A 17771-nucleotide genomic window follows, 5' to 3' on the forward strand; every position below is an offset into this window, starting at 1 on the left:
CCCAGGAGCCCCTATTGCTCCACTCTAGCAATGCTTTGGCACTAATTTTAACACATTATCACTAAATCAGAGCACATTCCTCCAGGACAGGGGTGGGCAGAAAGTAGATCTCCCAATGTTTGGGATTTCAACTCCCAGCATTTCTGACCATTGGCCAGGCTGGCAGGGGCTTCTGGGAGTTGAAGTACAAAACACCTGGCTATCTCCTTTCTGCCTGCCCCTGCTCTAGAAGCCTCACACCAGACTGTCAATGAAGCTGCAGGCGTAGCCAGAATGAAACCTTGGCGGATTTGTGCCTGCAGCTCATTCTTCTGCTCAGCTCCTAGGGTTGTCTCCTCACAGCAGCCTTCAAAGAGAGCATCCAAGCAAGATTTTATTATTCAGTGGGCTCCTTGATCCTCTGTTTCTACTGAGCTGCTCTCCTTAGCAGAGTTCTGCTCACTTAAAATTTTACATGCAGAAGGCAACACAATACAATTTTCTTAAGTACCCAAAGTATGAGAGACCAGATACCCTCTGCTCTCTATGGAAATTAATTTCGCACCATCACTTCATAACTAGTAACTCATTGTAGAGTTACCTTGGAATAGCCAGTGAAATGCAGAGGAGACAAGGGAGTTCAAGGGTAGCTTTCTGTACACACACACACACCCCAATATGAAAAGCTCTACGGCTGAATACATGCTATCAGGCACATTCCCTGCATGCACTGTATTCTTCCTCTCTGTATATTTATTGAATGATTACAAATGAATTCCTTCTTCTTTTTGTGTAATGTACTGTGCCTTTTCAATACTTCTTATTTTCAAGGCCCTTTCTACACTTAATACTTATTTCTTGGCCCTTTCTACACCTGTTATCCCAGGAAAATGGAGGGATTGTCCCTGCCTGCTCCCGGGATCCCCTGTGTGTCATTTAGATGCACAGGAACGATCCAGGGATGATCCTGAGGGAAAAGGCTGGTGTAGAAACGGCCCTGGACATTTTATACCAGGAAAGATGGATATATATCTTTGCCAATAAGTTGCCATTGGAGGTCACAGCCTCCCTCTCTCGCTGTTTCCTGTCTTTAGTGTGTGCTCTCCTTTCCATGTGCTGGGGAAGAGCAGGTAGGATGGAGGGAAGGCTGTCATGGGGAGAAAACAAAGGTCCAGAAATCCTAGAGGTGTCAGGAAGGGCTGGATAGGGAATCCAGTAAGAACAGGGTGAAAAGGACAAGATGCTTTTGATTTTGCTGTTGGCAAAGCATGGGATTGTGACCTCATTTCCTTTTCTTGCCACAGGATGCTGGTCAGACCCTTCAAGCTGAGCCTGCTTCTCTATTCCCTCTCTTGATTTTTTCTACTTCATTTACCTTTGCCGTCTTCCCTTCTTTGCCTTTCTTCTCTCTCCAGCTGCCCTGCCAATTGCCCTTCTCTTTTAAAAATCTCCCCCACTGCTCCCCATCTGTTCCACAGCATCCTACTCATACAGTAGAAGAGTAGGGAATTCCAACTCCATTGATGCTGTAAAACAAGGCTGGGCAAATTGTGGCCCTCCAGATGTTTTGGCCTAGATCTTCCCTTCAGCCTTAGCCAGCATAGCTGATGGGAATGTTGGCCAAAACATCTGGAAGGCCACAAGTTGCCCAACCCATTCTATAAAGAAAGCAATGTATCATAAATGTGGGACTGGTTTACACATTCATGTTTATCACTTGATACAAAGTGCTGTTCCCTCCAACAGAATCAGTTTACACATTCAACTCTCGCTCAGCCAATGTAGAAGTGATGTACACACATGTTAATAAGCCTGTACACAGTCACCTGACAGCCATGACTGCATCAATGCCTGCAGCATATTTTTGCTCCTTTTGTTTAGAAACTGACTTCACATTGCTCAAATCCTATTCTTTTCGTCAGTGACATACAATAAGCATTCTGCATTGAAAGTCTACTTTTTTAAAAAAGTAGTTTGCTGCACAGCAGCAGGGAAAAACACAAACATATTTCTAGTTCAGGGTCAAAATAAGTTTCCCTGATTCTTTGGCATGCTCCTTTAGCTATAGCAAGAATCCTGCCAGTCTTCCTTGTTCCTTTTAACATGACATTCATACGTCTGCATTGTTGTTACCTCAAACCTTTTAATCCCTTTCACTGACACCATCAGATACGGCATCACAGAAGACAACCTCTTTCCCCAAAACCACCCTTCTCATGTCACAGACAGGATTTGCAGCATCACCATTTTGCTGCCCCAAAACAGTGGTGCTGTAAAAAAGGAAAAGGCAAGGCTTGTTTACACTCATTACCTGAAGCACCACCGCAAATTTCAATGTGCTGCTAACACCCACTGGACATGGAGAGCCACCATAATATGGAATTCATGTAAATTGCTGAACCGTCATGCAGGGGCTGCCCAGGTGATCTCAGACATGAGGAAGGAGAAAATCAAGGAATTATCCCTGGAGCAGTGTGCTTAGATTGGTAGAAAAGGAACGCTAAGGAGAAAACAAGGTCAGCAATTTGCTTTCTTTGGGTTTTCTTAGGTGTGCAGCACTGCTGAATTTTACTCATTATGCACTGATGAGAATATACTTTCATATAATAGAAGTAAGACAAACCCACTCTCCACAACAGTGAGGTAGCTTATCCTATGCCAGGCAGAATATATCCACCACTCTTATTACTTTTCTATTTGTCTAATGTATTCTGAAAGAAGAATTTTGTTTTGTTTTGTTTTATCACCGGTCTTTATTTTAAGCCAGCTCTTAAGGCACCTTCCCAGGAAGCTGTGGTGGTGTGACAGGTGATGCAGGTAATGATGCAGGGTTTTCTCCGCTGTGGCACCCTGGTTGTGGAATGAGCTCCCCAGAGAGGTCTGCCTGGCGCCTACACTGTACTCCTTTTGTCGCCAGCTGAAGACCTTTTTATTCGCTCAGTATTTTAACACTTAATTTTAACTTAAATTTAAATTTTACTGTTTTAACTCTGTATTTTAATTTTATATCAATTTTGCTGCGTGGTTTTTATCCTGGTTGTGCTTTTTATACTGTACTTTGTATTTGTGCTTTTAACCTGTTGGTTGTTTTATTATGGTTTTAATTTTTGTGAACCGCCCAGAGAGCTTCGGCTATTGGGCGGTATAAAAATGTAATAAATAAATAAATAATAAATAAATAATGTTAGAACTCTCAGCTCACATGAGAGGGTTTCGTGTTCTAGCTGTGCATCATGCCAGCATCACCCTGGTCAACACTGACATGGAGAGTTACTTTTCATGTATTTTGTGAACCGCCCAGAGAGCTTCAGCTATTGAGCGGTATAGAAATGCAATAAATAAATAAATGTATCTCAGGGGTTATGACATCATATTTACTGTGTAGGACGAGGCTATGTTAGAGCAGTTCCCATGCAATGAAGGTTATGTAAGAAGGACCTTCAGTGATACATTAAGAGTGAAATCCTTTGCACACTTGCCTGGAAGTAAACACCATTGAAATCAGTAAGATTTGCTTCTGAGTAAACATGTACAGACTTGCACTATTGCTGCTTCACACATACATGTTTATCACTGGATGATTGCAGCATAAGCAGTGACTTGCACGTGCAAATGAGTCATCACCAATCAAATACCACAGACGGAACTTTCATACTGCTAGAAAGCCCTGATCAGGTATTCAGCTTCAACATGTGAACAGGAAAGCATGAACACGCAGACCCTATACTAGATCCATACCATGTTCATCCCTGTCTGCAAGGCCAGGCAGTCAGGCAAACCAGGCAAGAAGGCAATGAAGAAACAAATGAAAGACAAAACTATGGCTAGATGCCATTGCATGAAAAACATGCCCCCGAACTGAGCATCCTAAGAACTTCAGTTGCCAAATTCACCCTGCGACTGGACACAGCAATCATCTGCAAAGGTAGTAGCTGATGGAGGTGGAAGATAACTGGAACACATACAGCTCTTCCAGAAACAGCCAGAAAAAACAGTGGCTAGTCAGTTGGCTTCTCGAAACATAGATGTTTTCAGGAGGCGCTGGAAGCAGCCTAGTGCTAGCACCTGCCTGACCTCCTGGGGCAGAGAGTTTGTTTGTTTATTTATTTATTTATTTATTTATTACATTTTTCTATACCGCCCAATAGCCGAAGCTCTCTGGGCAGTTCACAAAAATTAAAACCATAGTAAGACAACCAACAGGTTAAAAGCACAAATACACAATACAATATAAAAAGCACAACCAGAATAAAAACCACGCAGCAAAATTGATATAAAATTAAAATACAGAGTTAAAACAGTAAAATTTAAATTTAAGTGAAAATTAAGTGTTAAAATACTGAGAGAATAAAAAGGTGTTCCACAGAGAAGGGCCCACTACACTAAAAGCTCTTCTCCTGGTGGACTCCAGTTGGGCCACAGGTCCACGTGCAACCACCAGGGGCATGCTCTCCAACGACCTCAGTGATCGGGCAGGTTGTTACGGGAGAATGCGCTCTCTTAGGTATCCTGGTCCCAAGTTCTTTAGGGCTTTGTACACCAGGACCAAAACCTTAAACCTAACCTGGTAGCCAATGGGTAGCCACTGCAATTCCCTCAGCAAAGGAGTTATATGTTGAAAAGAGGCAGCTCCTGTCAACAGCTAAGCTGCTGAGTTCTGCACTAGCCCCAGCTTCCAGAGCAGTCTTAAGGGCAGCCCCACATAGAGCGCATTGCACTAGCCCAGTCTTGAGGTTACTAATTCCCGTACCACTGTGGCCAAGCTATCCCTGTCCAGAAGAGGCTGTAGCTGGTGAGCCAGCCGAAGCTGGTAAAAGGCACTCTGAGCTGCTGTGGCCACTTGAACCACCAGCAACAATGATGGATCTAGGAGTTCCCCCAAACTACGAGCCTGATCTTTCAAAGAAAGTGCAACCCCATCCAAAACAGGCAATGAGCCTATTTCCCGAAGTCAGGAACCACTCACCCACAGGGCTTCTGCCTTGCCAGGATTCAGCTTCAGTTCATTGGCCCTCATCCAGCCCATTACTGAGTTTAGGCACTGATCTAGGACTTACACAGCCTCTCCTGAGTCATATGTCACAGGGAGATAGAGCTGTGTGTCATCAGCCTACTGATGGCATTTTATTCCATATCCCCTAATCACCACCCCCAAAGGCTTCATATAGATATTAAACAACATTGGGGGCAAGATGGTGCCCTGCGGTACCCCATAGCTTAATTGCCAAGAGGCTGAGAAATGATCACCCAATGTTACTTTCTGAAATCAACCCTGCAGGTAGGACTGGAACCACCATAACACAGTGCCTCCAATGCCCATCCCACGGAGTCGATCGAGGAGGATACCGTGGTCGATAGTATCAAAAGCAGAATTAACAGGGTTGCACTGAGTCTCTCTCTCAATGAAGGTCATCTATCAGGGCAACCAAGGCTGATATAGTCCCATAACTAGGTCAAAACCCAGATTGAAATGGGTCTAGATAATCAGTGTCCTGCAGTTGTTCTGCCATGACTCTCTCCAATACCTTCCCTTTTTTATTTATTATTATTTATTTATATAGCACCATCAATGTACATGGTGCTGTACAGAGTAGAACAGTAAATAGCAAGACCCTGCTGCATAGGCTTACATTCTAATAAAATCATAATAAAGCAATAAGGAGGGGAAGAGAATGCAAACAGGCACAGGGTAGGGTAAACAGGCACTGGGTAGGGTAAAACTAACAGTATAAAGTCAGAACAAAATCAAGTTTTAAAAGCTTTAGGAAAAAGAAAAGTTTTTAGCTGAGCTTTAAAAGCTGCGGTTGAACTTGTAGTTCTCAAATGTTCTGGAAGAGCGTTCCTGGCGTAAGGGGCAGCAGAAGAAAATGGGCGAAGCCGAGCAAGGGAAGTAGAGACCCTTGGGCAGGCGAGAAACATGGCATCAGAGGAGCAAAGAGCACGAGCGGGGCAATAGTGTGAGATGAGAGAGGAGAGATAGGAAGGAGCTAGACAGTGAAAAGCTTTGTAGGTCAACAGGAGACATTTTCCCTACCTATTTCACACTGGAAGGGAGCAACTCCTGAACTTATAGTTGTCTAATACCACTGGGTCCAGAGTGGGCTTCTTCAGGAGTGGTCACACTACCACTTCTTTAAGGATGGCAGGGACCACCCCTTCCCATAGAGAAGCATTCACCACAACCTGGACCCACCCAGTCAACCCCCATCAGCTAGCTTTTATTAGCCAGGAGAGGCAAGGATCGAGGGGGCATGTGGTCGGTCACATTGCTGCAAGTACCTTGTCAGCATCATCAGGCCGCAGCAGCTGAAACTGATCCCACAGAATCAGACATCTCAACTGGAACTGCGCTAATAACAGCGTCAAGTTTGCTGCGAAGACAAACAATTTTGCCCTCAAAGTGAGATGCAAAAAGGTCACAGCAGGTCCTTGAGGGAACCAGGGCTCCATTCACGGTGGAGAGTATTAACAACCCCTGGACCACTCAAAAGAGCTCCACTGGATGGCTACTTGAGGATGTGATGAAGGCAGCAAAGTAAGCCTTCTTTGCTGCTCACACCACAACACAATAGGCACGTATGGCAATGTATTCTGAAAAACTGAAATATCCTTACAGCTCAGGAGCATTATAGCCAAAATATGTAGCCTTAACTCCCCAGACCAAATTCAGAGTCCTTTTGCAACTGATTTATAAACCAAAGACTCAAGTTGTTTATACCTAAGTGCATCCTCTGAAGAAGGACTGACATTCAAAATATGGTGGATTTAATAGACATACTTCTGTTCATGCTTCCTCACTCCTTTTCATGCATTTGGTTCTTTTCAGGATTTTCATTTTTTAAAAAATATTTTAAACCTCAAAGTACAACAAAACCACATCGGTCCAAGCTTAAAACAAAGGAGCACAAAGATGTCATAAAGAATTATGATGGAAAGCAGAGCTTTAGCAAAAGTGGTTGTTTGGGAACAGGAGGACGTTTTCTCCTCTAAAATTGGGATAGGAAAATGCTGTCAACAATATGAGCATGTAGTGGCCTGTGTTCATGTCCCCTTGCTCAGTTTCCATCTACCATATTAGAATATATATTTAATGCAGATGCTTAATATGGAGAGAGCCCAGATGCATGACCAAAGATGGTTGTTTGATCTGGTTCCTAGAGAAGGTCATCTGAAAGGGAAGAAAGTACTAAATAGGTGAGTCACTGAACTGGCAGATGGGCAAGCAGGGACAGTCTTTTCTGGAGCAACATCTTCCTTAAACCAGCCTCCCTCAACCTGGTACCCTCCTTATGCTTTGGACGTCAGTTCCATCATTCCAAGCAAACCTGGCCAATAGTCAGGAATGTTGAGAGTTGTAGGTCAAAAACATCTGGAGACACCAGCTTGGGAAAGTCTTAGAATGAGAGCTAAACCTGTGGCTTTAATTGGATTGGCCTCTTATCCCACCTTAACACCTGCTGGGTGGGCCCTGAACTCTGGACAGCAACAGTGGCCTCCTATTGAAAGACACGGTAGCCCAGAAGTAGAGTGATGATCTGCATAAGACTGTGGGATCTTCAGCTAAGGACTCTGGCAACTGGACCAATGTTCCCTGCATTGCCATGACTGCTCATCAAAAGATGAATTTATTGGTTCTCTCTCTACTGCAACAAATTCATCCTCTGATGAGCTGTTATGGCAGCACAGGGAACAAGACACCTGGGCACAGCTGCCAAAGTCCTCAGTTGAAGACCCCACAGTCTTATACAGTCCATTACTCTTCTTCTGGGCTACCGTGTCTTTCCGTAGGAGGTTGCTGCTGGAGAGCTGGGGTCCTTGGCTTTATTTATTTATTTTGCACTCATCAAAAGTAAACTAAATGTCTCAGTTCAACAGCAAGCAGTTGTGGTCCAAGGGTCAAGTAAGAAATAATTAGGTCCACAGGAACAAGAAAACAAAGAACACAAATCCAGTGGACCTGAAGGCAAAGGGGGAGAGGGAGACCAGATGGTTGATTTCCATTCATGAGCAAGCTATTTTCATTCCATAAGCAGTGGGTTGCTTCTTCACATCAGTTTCAACTTTACGTCCTGATTCTAAAATAGTTTACAGGAGTGTGCTTGTGAGAAGTGTGCTTGTGAATGATGATGTATGCAACACTTGAATTTCAACAGCAGGATGCACACCACTGCTGGGAACCTGATACCCATAAGAAATAACAGGCAACTCCCATAATGGCAGTAGTAACATAAGAACAGCACTTTGGGCAAGGTCTGTTCCTGATCGCCCCCATGGCTAACAGCAACCAGCACAGCACTAGCACGGGCTGTACAGATTGCCACAGATGGATCTCCACAGTGTGAAAGGGACAGTGTTCCAGACAGTAAAGTATTTTGCTTTCCATGGATCACACACCTAACTGTGCAGCAGAATGTCCAGTTAGGCATGCAGTGGCCAGGTGTCCTCTTTTACAGAGGACAGTTCTCTATTTGAAGGGCTACCAGAGGACTGCCCTCTATTTTCAAAATGTCCTCTATCTGAAGGGCAGTCCAGTCCAAGTCTGGATTAAAGACAAAGAACCACTAGAAGGAAGAGCTGGGCCTTGAAACTGCCCATCAACAGGACCTGGACAGCAGACTAAGCAAGCCACACATTCACCTGGTCATAGTCTTCCACATTGTGGTAAGATTTACTGTATTTATGTTCAAGTTATTATTATTATTATTATTATTATTATTATTATTATTATTATTTATAAATTTGCATCTATACATATTAATTAGCATAGGGAAATGTTATGCAGATTTTTAGCCTCTCTTGTCTTGTTTTTCAGAATTGAGTTTCCTCATTTTTGGAGATTTACCAGTGGTCACCTTTCAGCTGTGACTCTGCCAGAAGGTCACACACTGAAACTCAAAGGCCCATGCAGTTTGATTGCCAATTGCTGGCTGCAGTAGGCTGGAAATAGCAGCATTTGGCAACCAGGTTTTGCCATACCTCTGAATGCCAGGAAAGAAGCTTCTATCTTCATGGTGTGAAGGGAGTGTAGTGGTTACAGTGTTAGACTAGGACTCAATAGTTCTGGATTCTAGTCTCCACTTGGCTATGGAGCTCCCTGGGTGATTTGGGGCTAGTCACTGACTCTCAGCCTAATCTATCTCACAGGGCTCTTGTGAGGATAAAGTGGAGAGAGGAGGACCATGTAAGCTGCCTTTGCTTGCTTGCAAGGGCAAAGAGGTGGGATATGAATTTCTTAAGAAATTAATAGTAACAGCAGCAATAACAGCATCTGCATTGTTGATAAGCCTGGGCAGACACTGATTGGCTACCCTAACACACAGTAGAAGAAAGCACATCCATGCACACATAATTGCAAAGTATACTTAACATGTCCTAAAAAAACTAGATCACTTGGCCATTTGTTTCACTGTTTGAAACCACTTATTTGCCTTGCTCCCAACTCATTCTCCCTGTCAGACTCCTTCCCCAGGATCTCTCCTCCTTTACTTCTCATTCCTCAGCACTGATCTAAACCTCCATCCTTTCGTAGGACTTTTATTTCCTCAATATGCTGCCTATTCAATCTCCAGGCCACCTACAATTTGTAACTATGTTTCTTCTGCCCTTTCTCATCTAGGCCCTTCTCACTGCAATGACCTTCTATCTAAATCCAGAAAGCTTAGGCAATAATAACCAGAACTTTCTGCCTGCCCTGCCCTTCTGTGACATTAAGGAAGTACAGCCAATCACTGGCAGAGATTTCATCACCACCAACACTACAACTACTTTTAGCAAACTACAGTACAGATATTTCTAATCAATACTAAAAAAAACACAAAAAAAAGTAGGGTGGATGATGTCTCGGAACAGCAAAAAACGAAAGACCATTCAAATAGATACAGTCCATCTCATATAGCAGAGGATATTTTTTAAACAAAGCTATTTTCTACTTCTTTGACCATTCTAGTTTTTGAAAGTCTCAAGTGACAAGACTTCCAATCATTTCTTTCAGAAGTTCTTCCACTATTTAATGGATCGCCCTGTCAGGAAATTTTCACTGATATTCAGTTTTGATTTCCCTTTCTACATTTCACTCCTTTACACACAGTTATATGCCCCTAAACAATTTCTCTCTATCTCTATTGTTCATATCCGCTGAGTGTCCTTCAGCGACTTACTTAACACAGAGAGAGAGAGAGAGAGAGAGAATCAACATTCTTCTGAGAGTACCAAAAACTTTCAAGTAATCACAGGCCACAAATTCCGTCTTGTCCATATCCTTTGGGCATTTCTATGCATATATATATATATATATATATATATATATATATATATATGATTGACAAAGAAAGTGGTCTGGCTTTTCTGCTCTGGTCTTGGTCTTCGGGTGTAATTCACACAATATCTATTCCTGTTCTTCACCTGTTACCATTTACTCCATGGCAAACTATACAAATTGTTTGCAGATTTCCAGATTACTGGCAGGGCTACTTCCCCAGGGCTAGATCTCACAAATGATGCTGTCATGGAAAGAAATCATGCCATTTAGCTGACCCACGTAAGTCCCCTTTAAAGTTATCAGAGAGGCAAGAAATCAGACCATCGTACACTGCTGATTTGGGCCCCCTGCATACGTGTTCACACGTCTATGCACACTCACATAGGGTTACATCCACTGTTACTCCTACTTAGAGAAGACCCATTGAAATGAATGGGACCTAAGTTAGTCAAGTCCTTTTCATTTCAATAGGCCTACTCTAAGTAAGAGTAACAATGGGTGCAACCCAAATACGCTAGACAAGTTTCAAACGCCCCATCCTACGTTGAAAATAAATCTATAGGCTCTGTCTTTGATGGACAAGCTGACAAAAATGGATATAGCTTCACATGCACTGCAATTGGTTAAAGGATGGCAGTCCAGCACAGCAGTCTATAATCTTCTCTATTTGGGATTCATATAATGCTTTAACTGAAGCTGCAGAACCTCTGCTGATAATACTGCAGTTGGTCCAGTGCCAGGATTAGACTGTCCCTTAGCAGTTACAGGTGAGAGCAAAGGAATGCTTTGATTTATATAATCTCTGTGCATGGAAGACACAGAGTATGGTAGATTCCTTGCAGCAAGTCTGCGAAGAAATACAGTTTGCATGAAAAACTATATCTTGCAGAAGATTCAACTGACATCTTGAAATATTATCTTTGGACAACCTTCTAAAACAGTACTGCCAAGATTATACTTCACACAGAGATGAGAGCAAGCGGTTTCAAAGTATTCCAGCAGTCTCTCAACATTTCGGAGTAGGGTTGCTAGGTTGCAACCCAGAGACTGACAAATTGCCTTTGCATTATCTAGATGAAGTAGGAGACAAGAGTTTAACCACTTCTACCAGTCCTGTGGTCCATCCTCTCTCCCCATCCAGCACACAGGGACTGAGAGACTACCACTAAGGTAGTCTTTCCTGGAACCAAGGTAGCTCCCCAATTGGCTTTGCCAGAACACAGCCATACAATCTCCCCCCCCTTTTTTTTCTCTCTGTGGATTTAATTAGCTCAAAAGGCCTCACACAGAATATCTAAATAAGTTTTACTACAACCTTGTTAGGTAGGCCAATATTATTATCCCCATATTACAGATTGGGGGTAAGCTGGAGTTAAGTAATGCTGCCATACCTAAAGATACACAATGACTTCATGGTCAAAGTAAGGTTTCAACCAAGGTCTTCCCTACAGTTTCTCCAGGGATTATAAATGCTTTCTATATGTTTTGGGTATAGCCTGAGTAATGTCAGATGCCTCGGGTCCTTTCATCCCATATTCTAAATACAAAAACTCAAGAGAGTGAACTGAGTTGAGGTAAATTAGTTCCTGTACGCATAAAAAAAGTGAATAGAAATAACATATTTAAAAAATGGAACCAGGGGCACAGAGCTGTGAAATTATTTTTCAGTAATAACAGAACATCTATACCTTAGCTAGTAAATATATTATTACATGCAGTAATGGATGATCTGCATCACACACACACACACTAATAATAGAGCAGCAGTCATTTTGAAAATCTGTGCTCACAGTAGTATATTACCACTACTTCCCTGGTGAAACAACCAGACAGGATTAGCACCATCTCCACTATAGAAGTAGGAGTTGGCACTGAACAGCCTGAATGAATACATTAAGTTAAATGCATGGCTGCCACCAGAATGGCATCACGCAACATGAATTTACACATACATACACTCCATAATGCCTAGGGCAACTTCCCCATGCCCTGACATCACTGCACTGTGCATTTCTCTTTGCCTTCATCCCACATCATTGGAAGCCCTTGCAGGTGAGCATAGGGAAATGAAAAATGTCCTGATGTCAAGATGACATAGGCTGTGTTCAGAAGACACCTCAAACCATGGCTTTAACCACAGTGAATAAAGCAAAAAGCCTTATTCACCATGGTTGAAGTCGTGGTTTCAGGTGTCTTCTGAACATGGCCATACACTGCCTCTGACCTTATGTCCTATCAGGGATGGGAAATAAAGGTCTTCCTCACCTCCTTCCTCCCAGGCTGCAAGTGAGGCTTTAAAAAAGCCTCTGTTGGTGACAGTGGAAGCTTTTAAAAGCCTAATTATGCTATGGGGACATTTGGGGTGGCAATGTCAGGATGGGGGAGGGAAGGGTTAACCCTTCCCTCCTGATCCCTGTGAACCCCCTTTGAAAAACCACACCATCCCTGCTACTTTTAATTTTTAAATGAGCTTCTGTTGTCACCAACGGTGGCTTTTCAAAAGCTTGATTGCAGGGGCGGAGGGATGATATGTGAATATGTGAGAGTGAGGCTAGACTAGACATTGCTCAGAGGGAATGAAATGTGCAGTCACACATTAATATAGCATGTAGCCCCACCTCAAGCGTTCAAGAAATAGGGCAATTAATTCCCTGGTTGAGGGTAAATATTTTAGGCCCCTCAGCCAGAAACAGCAGGCTGAAGTTTCTGTTTAATGGCTCATATGCTTTGTTCACAGCAACCGAGAATGGGGTGAGCATTTTCCCAGCATGCAATATATGTTAGGACACAAAGAAAGAGGACCACCATATGAGTTCCACTAAACCTGTGGGGTCAGATTATCAAATCAACTACAGCTCCGGTTCTGCCAGCTTGTTTTAATGGTGTGTGTTTTCTTTGCATAGTCAGGTGGGATATAAAATATGAATAAGGAATACAATAACAGTTAATATTTAGGATAGCCAGCCAGGTGGCTACTAGCAGCACCTTCGTTATGGAATTCCTTTCCCAAGCACCATTGGCCTGGCTAGCTCGCTTCTCACATTTAGCGAATGAGTGAGCTTTTCTTATGTAAGACTTTGAGGGTAGTCATGTAAATTCTTTAAATTGTTATTATTTGCTCATTAATCTATTACATATGGTGTTAAAAATAATGATTTTTTAAAAAGTTCATTTCGTTATAAGGGTCGGCGTCAAGGATCGGCAGAATTGGGCACCCGCTCAGGGCCCACACCCAGCTGAGGCCCACTGATGAGAGTTCCCTGGTCCTGTTCCTCCTCTTCAATATTTCTCCCACCTCCTGCTCTGGCCCAGACAATGGTGTAGTGGCTAAAGTGTTGAACTAGGAGTCGGGAGATCCAGGTTCTAGTCCCCACTCAGCCATGGAAACCCACAGGATGACTTTGGGCCAGTCACGGACTCTCAGCCCAATCTACCTCACAGAGTTGTTGTTGTGAGGATAAAAATGCAGAGGAGGAGGAGGATTATGTATGCAGCCTTGGGTTCCTTGGAGGAAAGAAGGCAGGATATAAATGCAATAATAAATAAATTAAGTTAAATAAAAATAAAAATGGTGGTCTTGATGAGGAGGAGATGCCACTGTTCATTGGCTCTCTGCCTATTAAGCAAACAAGCAGTGGCAATGATGAGAAAGAGGAAGGGGAGTAATAGTAGCTGGTGACAATGGCAGTGAGCTGACATAAGCGGCCCATTGTGGGTATCACTGAAATATGTAAAACTCTGGAACTCAGTGCTGCTCAGCCCAAAAACAGAGCACAGAAGACCCCCATGTTATTTCTGGCCAGGCAGGGCCTCCCTGTTTGATGTCGTCCCAGGGCTTCTGCTATGGCCCAGAGTCCAGCCAGACAAACAAACAATGCAATATCATCTTTTATCATTATAGTTGAGGCCACCTATCAAAATTAGGGGTGTGCACGGAACCCCCGCTCTGCTTCATTTCCTGATCCGCGATTTGCGGATCGGGCTGCTTCGCTCCGCCCCTGCTCCACCTATGTCCGCTCCGCTCCGCTGCGGAGCTCCGGATCCGGATCGGAGCTCCGTTTCCCCCCCCCCATAGTCTTACACTGAAAGCTAAAAAAAGTATACAACTTTTTTTCTGTTAAAGTTAGAAATCTCAAGTTTGGCACCATGACACCTCATGGAGGTATACACACGCACACCAAGTTTCAAACCAATCCCATCACCCCCTGATTTTTGGGGAATTTTTGAAAATCGGGCACCCTATTCACACCCCTTTCGATAGCTCCGTCAATTTGCACGTTAGAAACCTCAAACTCAGCACCATGATAGCTTATCCAGGGATACACATGCACGCCAAGACTCAAGGCAATCCCATCATCCTCTGATTTTTGGCGGGGCTCTAACCTTTTAACTCACCCCAAATCAAGTCCCATTTTACAACTACGTCAATTTGCATGTCAGAAAACTCACCTTCGGTCCCATGACAGCTTACCCATGTGTCCATATGGATGCCAAGTTTCAAGCCAATCCCATCATCCCCTGATTTTTGGGGAATTTATGAAAGTCGGACACCCCAGTATCTCAGGGATTTAAAGCTGCAGACAGCTCAATGGGCCCATTTCAAAGGAAATCCCAACATGCCATGAATTGGGGAGTAGAGATAAACCTAAATATGAATCTTCTTCCACACTTGAAAAATTGATTTGGAACTTGAGCACAGGAAGGACTTCTCCCCTGAGTCAAAGCAAGACACACAAAAACCATCCCTGCGAGGTGGGCAGGGGAGGAGGGAGGGAAGGCAGGCAAGCAGCAGACATTTCTGGGGGCACAAGGAAGTGAGCCAAGGATAGTTTCAAAGCCAGTAATGCATATAAAATGGAATAAATAAATAAATACATAAACAAAGGAGGGGTGGAATTAAAAGCAGCAGTGTTGCTGAATAAACAACAAGAAGATTTTTTTTTAAAAGGCTATATCTGTCTTTTACCAGTAAGAGGGGAGTGGACGTGCCCAGGGGGAGGGGGAATCATCTGCCAATTTGACTGGTCCTGTCTAGGTACCAGTCTTTAAGAAGCAAACGATCACTTCAACTCATGATAGGCATTTCTCTCCAGTGATTTACCTTTGGAGGGCTCTGATGGCCCTCCAAGGACAGGAGAGTGCACTGGGCACGTCCACATGCCCTAGGGGAGCTCATCCCCTTGCACCACATCTATTCAGTTGTTCCCCAAAGTTAGGGTGGGTAGCAGTGCTGTGTTTTCTATCTCTTATTATTGGCTTAGTATATGATTTCAGGTTGTGTTTGTGCATTTGGTGGGGCTACTGTTTTAAAAAACACTGGGAAAAGTCCGTTCAGACTAAGAAAGAGAAGTTCCCAGAATCCCAAGTTACCCGTTTTGCCTATCCCCTCCTCCAACTTTGGGATCATGTGATCATGTCCGGGAGTTGACTCTGCCCCTCAACCCTTCGAAAAAGGTACATTTTCCCGCTGTTTTACCCGATTTTCCCAAAAATCCTAGCAAGCGAACCGCAGCACGCAGAGAGCTGAGAGTAGGCTCAAAATAAGCACAAGAAGTTTCACAAAGATAGCTTAAAAACCAACACAGTTATCCCCTATTCTTTTCCGCAATGCAATCCTATGGGCGAAATTTTTCAAAATGGCGATCGGATCGGTCTGCGAAAAGAGAAGCGCTTCGCGTATGGGCGCTTCTCTTCGCCGTGCTTCTACGGGTCCCTGGTCCGCTTCTACTCTGGGCAAGGCGGAGCAGGCCAATTCGCTTCTGATTCTCTGCTTCTAATCAGAGCGGAGCACATCCCTAATCAAAATCCTCCCAGTTGGAATATTTGGAAAAAGCCAAAACCAGATCTATAAAGAAATGCTTTGCAGGCTAGGAATAGGGGACTGGAGTGAAACGCCGGCACTGGCATGTTCAAAGCACACAAGATTTAAAAGCAATCCGCCTCTCTCTCTCTCTCTCTCTCTCTCTCTCTCTCTCTCTCTCTGAGCTTTACAAGGTTTGTCAGGCTGAGCTTTTATAAGGCTTGTCGGCAATAAAGAAAAACTTTGTGTGCTGTTCATGAAGATATTCCAAAAGGATTTCCGTTAATTCTGTCCGTTTAAAGCTAGTATACTAAAACCTAAACAGTTTTTTTTACTAGCGTGTATTCAAAGTTGTTGTATTTATTTGCACCAATAAATAATCTACGAGGAAGCTGGCAGAAACGTGCCTGCTTACTAGAAACTCAATTAAAAACAAAAGAAACTAGCCAGCAACAGCCAATAAGACAGTTGACCAGATGGCATTTATTATATATTAACTAATTTTATAACATTTCGTAATAAAATCCATTTCCAAGCCAGCAGAGAAAACAGAAAATGCAAAACTATCAAGATACGAGCATCTAACATCTCAGGCAGGAGTGGGCAGGCCTTTATCTATGGGGGACATAAAGCCCTCGGTTGCCTTTCATGTGGCCTGTAGAGCCTCTGGCAGGCTCTGGCCAAGCCTTTCCTGACTTGGTGGTTGCCTATACAGTTGCAGTTTGCCACTATGATAAGCAAAACCTTGCAATTTTGCTACTGTTGGGTGGCAGAGGCTAATCCTGATGCAGCAGTGAAACTGCAGAGTTTCCAGCGGCTGGGCCTGCCTCCTGCCCACTGCCTGGGTGGACGGTGACTAATCATGGGTCGCCATATGCCCAGCTAAATGTCTGACGCGACTCTGGAATGAGGATGGACAGCAGATGTGCTGTATCCACCTAGATCCGGAGGGAAAAGTTGGCGCAAGTCCCAGATTTATTTGCTTTGTAGGTTCACAGGAAAGCCTCACGATGGCTGTGAGGTGGCTGCTGCATTGTATAATCAACATAGCACTACCGTGCAGTCACCCCAGGGTTTTTGGTGCTCCCAGGTGGGGAGGGAGGAGTTTTATCTATAGCACTGTCCCCCTTTTTTGCCACTGCTGAGCTGTTTCCTGCAGATCAGTGAACAGCAGGGTAGGGTGGCCATGTGACTTCTTTTAAAGTCATCTATTAGAAGAGCTGCCAGAGGACTGTTGTCTATTTGAAGAGCGGTCCGGTTCCGATTCAAGGCTAGAACTGTTGCCCATCAAGAGTTAGCACAAGGGCAGCAGACTGAACAGGCAGGTACACAGGTATCCTGGTCACTCTCTTCCACGTTATGATGTGCCATACTATATTTCTATTTAAATTATAATCATTCTTTCTAAAATTGCATCAATATATATATAAAATCATATGCAAATGTTATGCAAATTGGCGTCCTCTTTTGTCCTCTTTTTTGGTGACGAGTTTCCTCTTCTTTAGCAATTGATAACTGACCACCTTAGTAGGGAGGGGGGAGAAGAATTTTAGGGGGAGGTGACCCCCACCCCCGCTACACACACTGTTATTAACTTAAGGCAGAGGTGGGCAACTTGCGGTCATCCAGATATTTTGGCCTACAAGGCCCACAATTCCTCAGTATTGGCTATCCTGGCTAGAGCTGATGGGAATTGTAGGCCAAAACATCTGGAGGTCACAGGTTGTCTACCTC

The 17771-nt window shown here is 43.7% G+C and overlaps 1 protein-coding gene across 3 annotated transcripts in view; it reads right to left on the reverse strand.

Moving 5' to 3' along the window:
• Nucleotides 1-17771, reverse strand: part of GRID1 (glutamate ionotropic receptor delta type subunit 1) — a 906582-nt gene that overhangs the window by 166293 nt on the left and 722518 nt on the right. The window lies entirely within an intron of this gene.

Source organism: Elgaria multicarinata, chromosome 8 (assembly GCF_023053635.1).
Source record: "Elgaria multicarinata webbii isolate HBS135686 ecotype San Diego chromosome 8, rElgMul1.1.pri, whole genome shotgun sequence".
Classification (NCBI taxonomy): Eukaryota; Metazoa; Chordata; class Lepidosauria; order Squamata; family Anguidae; genus Elgaria; species Elgaria multicarinata.